The sequence below is a fragment of the Podarcis bocagei genome (assembly GCF_964188305.1).
Source record: "Podarcis bocagei genome assembly, chromosome: 14".
Classification (NCBI taxonomy): Eukaryota; Metazoa; Chordata; class Lepidosauria; order Squamata; family Lacertidae; genus Podarcis; species Podarcis bocagei.
The window spans coordinates 29,048,544-29,061,165 of record NC_138139.1 but is presented as its reverse complement, the minus strand read 5'-3'; the positions used below and the strand labels follow the sequence as shown (position 1 = coordinate 29,061,165).

Below are 12,622 nucleotides of genomic sequence, written 5' to 3'. Positions count from 1 at the left end.
AATGTTAGCCGCTTTGAGACTCCTTAAAGGGAGTGAAAGGCGGGATATCAAATCCAAACTCCTCCTCTTCTTCTTCTTCTTCTTCTTCTTCTTCTTCTTCTTCTTCTTCTTCTTCTTCTTCTCCTCCTCCTCCTCCTCCTCCTCCTCCTCCTCCTCTCCAGCCTCAGCTTCTGCATCTGATTCTGAACTGCTCTCTGCCACAGAATCTCCCTGCTCACAAAACCCTGTTACCTCTTCAGCTTCCAACATCCCCTTTTCCCCAGTCTTTTCCCTCTGACCACTGATAGTTTTCCCACTCCCTGGGCTCTCTTGGGGGTTCCCCAGCTGGTGCCTCCTTTTATCCCTCTGTATCCAACCAGTCCATGACAGAAGACGGGGGCCTACCCCCCCCATTGTCCCTGTTGTTCCTTTGCAGATCCTGTCTAGCACTTCAGCTCCAGCCCTTCCATCTGTAAGTCCTTAATTACGCCACGTTCCCTTCGCCCCGGTATCTGCTTTATGAGCAGCCGTCCAATTTTAAAATAGCGGTTCATTTTTTATGGTAATGCTAAATTTATTCAGCTGCTCAAATCAGCTAGAAAATAATTATATCGGCAGCAACGAACCTCGCCTCCTATTTACATCTCGAGCAGAAACCCCCTCTGGGACTGTGTGGAATACTATTTGCATAGCCAAATTAGTCTCAGCCCACTTCCTTGCAGACAGGTGTCCACACCTCAAAAACCATGGCACTAATTGGGATCTTTGCTCATTGGTGGAATACAGAGGTCACCAACTAGCTGGGGACTGGGAATGGAGTGGGCGGTGTGTGTGTGTGTAGGTGAACTAAATCCATCCATTGAACAAACCATAATGTTTTTCTAAAGCACAAGAAGAGCATGTTCTGAGGGCGCTGCTGCTGGTAACGGAGACAGGGGGCTGGGGTGGAGAAGCCCCAGCTGGTTCACGTGGAAGCGCAGTACCGAATGATGCACACCTTGATTTTAATCAGCAGAATTTTGGAGGGTATGGTATCTTTGTTTTTCCTGGTGAGGGAGCCCCAGTCACTCCTGGGGAATGGATGCCTGTCCCTTTTCTGCATTCTGGACACAAGTTGGAACATGACAAGGGCCATCCTCCTGCTCAGCCCATGTAGGTGGTGTTGGACCTCGGGGGACCGATTTGGTCAGTCATGCCTCCCCTTGGAGTTCACCCTGACTTTTGCTGTGTGGTGCAAATTTGTTAAATTCCATAAATGTTAGGGTGACCCATAAAAACCCAGGGACGCGTTCTGGCTTGTTTGCTGAGGCTTGCCCTCGCTCCTTTGCACAATGTAATTTTAACATGTCAATTTGCTCTGCAACAAAAAACATCTGGACTTCACATGTGCCAAGAGGGGTGGGGGTGGAGAGAGAGTGGGAGACGAGCCAAAGATGGCTGTGGGGGGCGGGGGGGGCAGTTACCGGCCGGCCTGGTCTTTTTTGTGCAGCGTTTTGTGGTCAGGGCAAAAGGCTCTTGGAGGAAAGCAATCTCTCTCAGATCAATTGCAGGCTTCTCTTGGCAAACTTCCCTTTGTATGCCGAAAAGATTAGTAAATTTTATCCTAATTAAAATTTAAGAAAAGCCAAGATGAGTGCGGAGACTATTTAACTGGCGTGCAGTTTGCAATTAAATTTCCTGCTGAGCCGCCTGCCCAATATTGACATCTACTCTATTGGATTTTTCTCCCTCTCTCCAGCAATCTTATTATTTTGTAATCATGAATAACAACGAAGGAAATTAGACTTTTAGAAAGGATTTTCATTGCTGGATTGGAGTACAAAGCCCCACTACATTAATTCACCTTCTTAAGCTTGATCGCGTCAGATTCCTCTTTAAAGAAATAAAATGAAAAAGCTGGTTATGTAGAACCCTGCAGATGTCCAAAATGGGGAGAAACTCTCTCTCCCTCGACTCACCAGCTCAAATCCACCATGCCTTCCCTTAATCCCTAATAAACCCGATTTATCAGCCCTCCAAACCGAGACTGTTGTCTAGCGGACAGTTGTGACCTAAATAAGAGGCATCTCAAATCCATGTTTGAGCAAGGCACTCCCCCCCTCCCCACGGGTTTTCTGTCCTCAGATCCAGCCACTCACACTAGTTCCCTCTGGGTGAACGAAACGTGGTTTTGCACAGGGAACCGACACATCCATGGGCAAATGATTTGCAAAGGCAGCTGCATACTGCCTCTGATCGCTGGGTGTTTGGGGACAGACAAGGGGTGTGTGGAAGAAAAGAGCAGCAGCTCAGCAGTAGAGCATCTGCTTGGCATGCAGAAGGTTGCAGGTTCGCTCCCCAGTGGCATCTCCAGGAATGGCTGGGGAAAGATCCCCTGTCCGGAAGCCTGGAGAGGCGCTGCCAGTCGGTGCTGGCAATACTGAGATAGCTGGGCCAATGGTCGGATGGATTCATTATTATTCATATTTCTATACCGCTAAACCACGAAACGTATCAAAACGGTTTACAACATTAGACATGGACTAAGGTTGCTTCTTATAAAAAGAGCCATAAGGTAGCATCCAACTAATATACAGGGGTGCCCCCTCCCCCCCCCCCTTGTGCAGGATTGACTCTCACATAAGCACATATATGTGTGGCGCTGGGAATAATTAAATAATTTGATACCAACCTGAAATTGCTGGGAGAGAGCTGGGAAGTCCTCATGGCTCACGAGGAGATCCTCCCCAGAGTCCAGAAAAGAGACTCCAAGGGTTCCAAAATGGCGTGCAGGAGCTCTCACTGCTGCTGCACCACCCCACATGACAGCTGTTGGGTGGGGAAATGTATTTACCACAGAAGGCTACCCACTTACACATATTTCGCTTATGAGTGTGGGGGCCAGGAACGTAACCCCTGCGTAAGTGGGGAGTCGTTTGTACTCAGAGTAGGCCCATTGAAAGTCTTGGACCTGGGTTACATAAGAGGAGCCTGCTAGATTAGGCCAAAGAGGACATCCTGTTCTCACAGTGACCATTATGGGAAACCCACAAGCAAGTCCTGAGCACCATCGCTTTCTTGCTTCTCCTGTTGGGCTCTGCTGCTGGAGAATTGCTTGAACCTATCGTTGTAGGTTTTGAAGAGCATTGGACGTATTTCTGGAGGAGAGAGCTATCAATGGCTACTAGCCTCAGTGGCTATCCTCTGCCTCCCCAGTTCCGGAAAAACACAAAGCTCCAAGTAAGTCACTGTCAGGAGACGGCTTGAAAGGTTTATCTTTGCCCTAGTGAAGAATTGCACCCCCAAGTCAATGCTTCTTAAGACTAGCGTTCCTTGTGTCCTGCTAAAACCACTTGGCGTTCCCCACTGAATGAAAAAACCCTCCACCCGTTTGCTGATTCTGGTTAATGTTTACCAAGAGACATAGAATGGACAGGGCGACCTGACCTTCTCTCCCATTAGTCTTGGCTTTGAGTGTCTCTGTTTATCCTGTGCATGACAGCACGCTGCTAGATTTCCCTTCCACCTCCCCCATGGGAAGAAACCCCAGATAATAGAGATGATAATAATTGCACCATAATAATGATATCATTGATTGAAATAATGATAACATATTTGCTTCTGTGATATGCAGCCACTTCTGTGATATGTCACGGAGCACACAGAAGAGGTTTCGAAAGGACATGTCTGGTTGCATAAGAAGTCACCTCTTAAGGAATTAGAGGGAGAGGTTGGCTGCAAACAGATTCCAGGCTCTGTCCTGACATCAGACACCCTGCAGCACTTACAGGGTGCTTAAAATGTAAACCATCATCTTCTGCTCAAGCCAAAGCTTGTGTTTGAAAGACAGAGGAAACAAATGTCAAGTCTAAGTAGAAAATGCTTGATACTCCCACTGGCTTCTTGGTGCAATAAACAGTGTGCTTGGTAACAGACTGGAAACATTTCGTAGGGCAGGGGAGCTTAGTGTCCTCCGGGAACTGCCAGACTCAAACTCCCAGCAGCCAATGTGGTCAAGGAGGAGGATGGGAGTAAGATCCTACCCAGAGTCCTGTGTTCAGTTCTGGGCACCACAGTTTAAGAAGGATTTTAACAAGCTAGTGTAGGATAACCAGACCCACTTGAGTCTAGTTAATGCATGAAGGGGTTAACACCATAGAGAAAGTTGTCCTGCCAGGCTTAACCTATATCGCTGCACCTCAACTTGGGAGGAATGGGCAACCAAGCCTTTTGGTATACTCAGTCAACATGTGAATTCAGTGTGTGAGCTGGTTGCTTCTGCTCAGCCGCATGGCTTTAACCAGCCTCTTTTGTTTCAGACAAGAATAGAGTCTGAAAATAGCAACCCCCCCATACCAATAGTTACTGCCTGCATATCTTTTTCTGATTGCTGTGTGGAAAAACACATGAATCTGAACTTTGAAGAGTTGTGTAAGGAAGCCATGTTACAATTTACCAAACAATAGCTGAGTTGGTAGAGCATTAGACTCTTAACCTCAGGGTCATGGGTTTGAGCCTCACTTGGAGTGAAAGATTCCTGCATTGGAGGGGGTTGGACTAGATGACCCTTGGAGTCCCTTTCAAATCTGCAGTTCTAAGATTTTATGAGTTTGAGTCCAGCAATTTCTGGAGAGCCATAGGTTCCTTGACCTGGCCACAGAAGCCCCTGGGATGACTGTAAGTTCTGCCAGGATACATGAAGCACTTTAAGATTCTGGGCCTAGAAAACAGGACTCAGATTCATGGCCCACCAGCACAGAACATCTGAGACAACACTGTGGGGAGGGAGGCTGGCTCATATGCTGTCTCTGCTGTAGGAAGTGGGATTAACAGCCATTGATGCACATCGATGCCTTTATCATTTGCAGGTGTAAGCATCTAAGGTACACCTAAGTGGCTCATTACGTGCAGGCGCAGCATTGCCTTGTAGCTGAGCATGAGAGCTGGCAGATTGAGCCCTGAATCACAGCTTGGCCTCTGTTTGATTGCCAGGATTGATTGGGCCAGGAGGCAAGCCTCGTGGTGGGACCAGCCGCTCCTGGCTGCCTTTCATCATCAGATCGCTCTGATGACTCACCTGGAGGAGAACCAGCTGGGGAAAGAGACTGTGAATGTCTGCAAGCTTAATCTGGCCTGGCTTTGATGAGCGTTTGGTGCCCAGGTGTGCTGATCATGTGGGCAGAGAGGCTGGAGAAATGGGCTGGGTAGCATGCCAGGATCCTTAGACGTGTTGGCAGAGTGAGGGAGTAGGTGAACAAGAGCTCAGAGGGCCTTTTGAAATGGCTCTTGAATTATATATACTCCAAGCCAGACCAGGGTCACCCTGATGAGAGGTGATGGGTTAAAGTGGCCTCCCTCTGACGCCTCCCCAAATGTAGGGCTACTTCTGGAAACAAGTTTATCCCACTGCTTGATTATAGCCCTTTACTTATACAAGAGGGGACGCGGGTGGCGCTGTGGGTTAAACCACAGAACCTAGGACTTGCCGATCAGAAGGCTGGCGATTTGAATCCCCACGACAGGGTGAGCTCCCGTTGCTCGGTCCCTGCTCCTGCCAACCTAGCAGTTCGAAAGCACATTAAAGTGCAAGTAGATAAATAGGTACCGCTCAGGCAGGAAGGTGAACGGCGTTTCCGTGTGCTGCTCTGGTTCGCCAGAAGTGGCTCAGTCATGCTGGCCACATGAACTGGAAGCTCTCTCGGCCAATAAAGCGAGATGAGCGCCACAACCCCAGAGTCGGTCACGACTGGAACTAATGGTCAGGGGTCCTTTTACCTTTACCTTACTTATACAAGAACTTGTGTGCCTTCTCTACTGTACATTTAAATGCATCCTCTGTTTTACTGATGCTGTAATATTTTCTAGTTTTACATAGTGTGCCTGATATAAATTTATTTATTGCATACCATTTGTACACTGCTTGATTGTAAGAAGACCTCAGTGCGGTTTACAAAGATGATAAAGCAATATAACTATCAGGGGAAATGGGAAAAACAACTCTGTAAAAGATTGGAAAAGGATAAAATCAGCAGTAAGTTAAACACAGATTAAAGCAGCATTCTACATGTCTGGGTAGGCTTGTTTAAGCAGAAATGTTTTAGCAGGCACCAAAAAGACTACGGTGAAGGGGCCTTCTTGGATGTCCATCGGCAGGGAGTTCCAGAGTGTAGGTGCTGCCATACTAAAATATCAGTTTCTTACAAATGTGAAACAGGTATTATGTGGCCCCTGAAACTGGGCTGGTTCAGCCAACAGAAGCAGTCAAACAGGCATATGTGGGGTAAGGCGATTTTGCAGGTAAACTGGTTTCAAGTTGTGTTATGATTATTACTAGTGTTACTACATTATACACAATTATGAACCCTGCCCCCTCGTGTGTGTGTGTGATTACCAGCAACTATCCTACCGTCTTTCCCTTCTGTGGCCAAAGTGTTCTGAACATCCGAATCTCTAGGGAAAGCTCTTAAAGTCTACTGGGCTGCTCTATCCTCTTCATTCTGCCCTCTTTTTCTTCTTGCCTTACTTGAAGAGACGAGAACTATATTGGAGAAATATCATTAGGCTCCCCAACCAGAAGAAATATTCACGAAATGCAGAGTCATAAACAAGCAAGCAGCAATATCCTGCTGTAGAGAGACATAATTTCAGTCTTTAGGAGTTGAGGAGGCCCCTGGGATGGCATAGATAAAGCCAGTCTGGCCTTGCTCTTTTTGTAAGAACAATGCCATCAACAAGGCCCTGGTTCCCTCAACCAATGGAACAATTCCCTCTTTACAGGTAATTTTGTAGGGGAAATGGACACTGACAGATCCCAGAGAGTTTTGTGGAGCAGCCACCACAAGCCCACTTGCAACGTGGATAGTTGACTACTACGAGGACCACATCTGTCCAGATACCAACTCGCTGACTGCGGATGCCACTCTTCCTAATTTTAATCAGCAAAGCTCTTTGCAATTCTAGGGGGTGGTTTGCTCATATGGCAGCCTGGTAGGTGGGCCACTGGAATACCTGTTTTGCAGCTGAGGTTCAGAGGGAGCCACTTGTCCAGGGCTAGAGGGCGTCTTCATGGAATATAAAGGACGCTGGATGCTGTTGCTGGTTTTGTTTTTGTTCAAATTCCATGTGTGTCTTAATTATTTGCATTTTAAAAGAACCATAAACCACTCAGATCCTTTCTTATATGGCAGCATATGGGGGTGGTATTGGGTTGTGGGTTTTGTTTTTTAACGTATTTTGTTTTTATCTTGTATTTTTATGTTGTGAACCAGCCTGAGCTCTTCAGATGAAGGGCAGTATACAAATTTAATAAATAATAGTAAAAAATAAACAGCTTTGTGGCACTCAAATCAAGCATCACTTGACAGTCAGTCCATCATCTGACCTGGAAGCTGCTACCTGTCTTGAACCCTTGCAGTTCATCATACCTGCTAGGAAGCTAGCATTGACCTTGACAGAATGGAGGTGAGATGGAGCAAGACTTCAGCAGCACCCTGGACAGCTCCCTGTATGGCTTAGGCTGGAGGTTCCATAAGAGCAGGACATAATGTTGTTTCAGCACCACCCATCCCCAGACTGAGACTTAGAGGGGAGCTGAAGCTCTGACTTCTGTGAAAAGAGACTCTTTGTTTAAAGTCGTCCAACCTGCTTTAGAAATCATTGATGGGGTCTTTGTAGACCACAAGCTTAATATGAGTCAACAGCATGATGCACCAGCAAAAAGAAGCTAATGCAATCCTAGGCTGCGTTGACAGTAATATAGTGTCCTGATCAAGGAAAGACATAGTACCACTCTAGTCTGCCTTGGTCAGACCCCAACTGAAGTCCTATGTCCCCGTTCTGGGCACTACAGTTTAAGAAGCATAATGGCAAGCTGGGAGGTGTGCAGAGGAGGACAACCAAGATGTTAAAGGGTCTGGAGTTGTGTTTAGCCTGGAGAAGAGAAGACTGAGAATTGACATGATAGCCATCTTCAAATACATGGAAGATGGAGCAAGCTTGCTTTCTGCTGCTCCAGAGCAGCAGCGGATTAATTCAAATGGCAAGGAAATTCTAACTCAACATTAGGAAGAACTTTCTGACGGACTCAAGAGGACGAGATGGAGGAGGAGGACTAGTGGGGATCACATTCCCTTCTCCTGATGCTACAGGAGAAGAGGGACACAGCCTTGATTTACAGCAAGGCTTTGGAGAGTTTGAGGAAGGTCACAGCATAGAGACAGACGAACAAAGGAGTTGGGATGTGTTAGAAGAAAGGGGAGGATTGCGACAGGACAGCCAGCTGACACATTGTCACTGGAGAGTATTTCTGATCCCCCTTCTCCAAGAACTCAGCAATCATTAAGGGTGCAACGGAATCAGAAACTTTTGCCTACAAGCAGCCCCCATAAGGGGGGCTGCTGTTGTTAGGAATGTGGGAGGAGGAGCCCAGTTTGGAGCAACGCCATGTTAAGGCTTGTTGCGTTCTTTTGTCTCTCACTATTAGGACTGAATAAAAACTAATTAAAAAGGGACTCTCCTTGTTTTCTATGCTCTTGCTACAACCAGGGGAGGAACGGTTTTCCCAAAGCCTTGGCAGAGCCTTGACAATTAGGGAGAACTTTCTGATGGTAAGAGCTGTTGGATGGTGGAAGGTACTCCTTCAGAAGGTGGTGGGGTCTCCTTCATTGGGGGCTTTTAAACAGAGGTTGGGTGACCATCTGACAGGATTTTAGCTGTGATTCTCAGTCTTCTCTTTTCCATGTGAAACATCACCAGTCCCCTCAACTGTTCCTCATAAGGCTTGGTTTCCAGACTCTTGATCCTCCTCCTCCTTCTCTGCACACGTCTAACTTCAGAGAAGGGCATGGGCAGAATTCTGGGCGTGTTCATTTCTCCCTTTGTGCTCCAGCAGGAAAAAACAGAACAGATTCACAATGAGCAAAAAAGGCAGCTGGCTGGCAGCTGATGGAGACGGTGATAGCCTTCAACTGAAAGACCTCAGCACCAAAAGAGACATGGTGGGAGGAAGGGACCCGGCTTATTGTGAGGCAAGTTTGTGCCGTTATTAAATTAGATGATGTTTTTCAAAGGAATGACATGCCGATCTGTTTCATTCCAGTAAATATGTAATTTACATTTAATTCCAAGTAACCTTTCCAGGGTTGCTGAGGTGTGAAAGAATTTAATGACACAACGCTACATTTACGAAGATGCCATTCATATTCATTAGGCTGGTGCATTAGCAGGCCGGCCTGTGGCTGCCACGCTGATATATGTCGGGGCCTTTACAGCTTCAGTTTATGGGAAAATAACAGCGCAATGCAGCGGAGCTGGCTGGTGTGGCTCTGAGATGCACCAAGAGGCCACAAAGGGTGGAAGATATGGCACCTCTGATCTGCGGCTGGGCAAGGCCTTTTTTCAGGCTGCAGGCTGGCAAATTCAGGTGGGACAATTAGAGTGGGCTTAGTGCTCTTGAATAGCAAACCAGTTAAAAAACAACAACAACCACATAATTTTTTTGGGGGGGTGAGAAAAGTGATGGGGAGATGCACTGGGATAAATGTGGGATAATAGCAGCATCATGCTAGCCACTCAAAATGAATAGGCAATAGAATCGTAGAATTGTAGAGTTGGAAGGGACCCCAAGGGTCATCTAGTCCAACCCCCTGCAATGCAGGAATCACAGATCAGGAATCCCTGACAGATGGCCATCCAACCTCTGTTGAAAAACCTCAAATGAAGGAGAGTTCATCACCTTCTGAGGTGGTCTGTTCCACTGCTGGACAGCTCTTACCCTCAGAAAGTTGTTCCTGATGTATAGTCGGAATCTCCTTCCTCGTAATTTGACTCCATTGGTTCAGGTGGATACAACAAGTATTATTATTCATTCATTTATTCATTCAATTCTATACTGCCCTTTACCTGAGGATCACAGGGCAGTTTACAATATAAAAACACAAAAATGCATAACACAGTAACAAACATAAACAATTCCCCCTGCCCCACAATTTTAAAAGCCATTGAATTTTTAGTTAGCCAAAGGCCAGGGAGGAAAGGGATGTTTTTCCTGGTGCCTAAAGATATGGAACGAAGGTGCCAGGTGGCCTTCCTGAGGAGAGCATTCCACAAGCGGGGAGCCACTGCAGAAAAGGCCTGTTCTCATGTTGCAGCTGCCTGGAACTTTGGCAGAGGAGGCACATGAGGGAGGGCCTCAGATGATGATTGTGGAGTTCAGGTTGTTGTTGTTGTTATTTAGTCATTTAGTCGTGTCCGACTCTTCATGATCCCATGGACTAGAGCATGCCAGTCACTCCTCTCTTCCACTGCCTCCCGCAGTTTGGTCAAACTCATGCTGGTATCTTCAAGAACACTGTCCAACCATCTCGTCCTCTGTCGTCCCCTTCTCCTTGTGCCCTCCATCTTTCCCAACATCAGGGTCTTTTCCAGGGAGTTTTCTCTTCTCATGAGGTGGCCAAAGTATTGGAGCCTCAGCTTCAGGATCTGTCCTTCCAGTGAGCACTCAGGGCTGATTTCCTTAAGAATGGAAAGGTTTGATCTTCTTGCAGTCCATGGGACTCTCAAGAGTCTCCTCCAACACCATAATTCAAAAGCATCAATTCTTTGGCGATCAGCCTTCTTTATGGTCCAGCTCTCACTTCCATACATCACTACTGGGAAAACCATAGATTTAACTATACGGGCCTTTGTTGGCAAGGTGATGTCTCTTCTTTTAGTTCATATATTCATAGAATCATCGAACTTTAGAATTGGAAGGGACCCCAAGGATCATATAGTCCAATCCCCTGCAATGCAGGAATCGTTTGCCCAAACGTAGAGCTCAAACTCACAACTCTGAGATTAAGAGTCTCATGTTGAGCCCTCTCATAGAGTAGAGATACAGTTCCACACAGTTTTTGTGCAAACATACCAGGAGGAATGTTCAAGAGACAGATTGTCTAAAAGTGTCCAGACTTGGTTAGGCTGGGGGTGCACTGTGCCAGGGCTTAAACTGGGTGGGGCAGCAAAGGCGTTTGGGCCAAGGCCTGAAATAAGGATTAAAAATCACTGCAGATATTCAAAGCACATTTAATCATGAAAGGTTTTCTCTTCCCTATTCCAGATTGGGAATAATTAGACCTGTTTCAAAAGCATGAAGTTGCTGGGGTGCAAGGTGTGGGCATAAGCAGCAGCACTGCTGAAGCTTCTTATTGGCTCTTTGCTTGCAGCCTAACACAGCAAAATGCATTTGGGCCAAAGATCTTGCAGGCCAAGGGAGAAGAATATCAGGTGTGAAGGAGCAATGCAAAAACAAATAATGTCTCCCCCTACTTTTTAATACACACAAAAATAAATGAGATGTTTTACTGCTCTCTTCTCTCAATTCTTCATCCCAGCCAGAGAGAAAGAAAAGCGAGTTTTGTGATGACGCTTGAGGTTGTTCCGGAACACATTAAGGGAAGCAATTGGCGGCGCTGGTTCCTCTGCTCTGCATTCTGACCACATGCTCCAAAAATTGCAAATGGAGATTTGTTACATTTCATTTGCTCCTGTCCCCAAGAAGCCATTTGTGATGAGTCTGTATCTCCCAAGAGGCTGTGCTCAAATCAAAGGGAAAAGAGAGAGGATAGAGGAGACGATTGGATTAGCACATCTACAAAACACACACACACACAGAGAGAGAGAAAGAATTCAGTGGGGTAACTTAAAGATTAGCTCATTTATTGTGGCCTGAGCAGTCCTGGGCAAGAGCCAAGGTGTCAGGGGTGGACTCCCCTCCCCCTGCCCCATAAGCACCACTGTTTTCCTCCTGTTTCTGGGATTAAATGCAAGTCAGCTCCAAACAACGTCTTGCAAGCACAACTAGCGATAGGGGTGCAACTTGATTCAGGTTGAATTGAAAGACAAACCTATCCAGTTTGCACTTTCCAAAACAATACAAGACTCCAAACACAGCCGCTCTTTGAGAATTGCTCTTCTCAGAATTTTACAGTGCAGTTTTCCAGACAAGTAAATTGTACAGAAATGCACACACGTATAAGAAATGCGTATAAGATTGCATACAAAAATGTGGAGATGGGAGAAATTTGTACTAAAGTGCTGATGAAAATTCAGGAGAAGGGTTGTTTTTCTTGTAATTGCTAACTTTCCCAGACAAGGATCTCATTACTTATTTGATAATTGCTGCATGGCTTACTACTGCAAAGTATTGGAAGACCCTAAATGCAGACCTGTTTGGGAACTGGATCTCACAACTCTGGGACTGAAGGGACAAACTGACAGCCCTTGCCCAAGAGAGTTGAACAGGCAAGAAAACCACTACTACTGACATAGTTTCATGGCATTCACAACATTGACAGAACATGGTAAGACCATGATTATAGGCCTCTGAGAACACAGGGCAAAATGTGGAATGACACTTCTGTTTAAAAACTGAAATGACTTAAAAGAAGTGGTTTTTTCTGGGGGGACGGGATGCATACCCCTAAACATTTTGTGAATCTTTGTACTTTTGTCCATTTACTGTATTTATTTCCCCCGATTTGAACTATAAAATGGTGATTTTCTTGAGTCAAAATGAGAGTACCCCTAAACATTTTTTTAAGGAAAAAAGCACTGCTTAAAAGTTAAATGTAATTAAATAGACATTTGGTGCTTTTGTGGGGGCTAGGATTGTAAAAAGTTTTTT

General features: G+C 46.0%; 1 long non-coding RNA gene across 1 annotated transcript; it reads left to right on the top strand.

Moving 5' to 3' along the window:
- The first annotated feature begins 879 nt into the window (after positions 1 to 879).
- Positions 880 to 11,305, top strand: LOC308573952. Its single transcript, XR_014002274.1, has 2 exons — positions 880 to 1,164; positions 11,057 to 11,305. It is a non-coding gene; the product is annotated as an uncharacterized lncRNA (long non-coding RNA).
- The last annotated feature ends 1,317 nt before the right edge of the window (positions 11,306 to 12,622 follow it).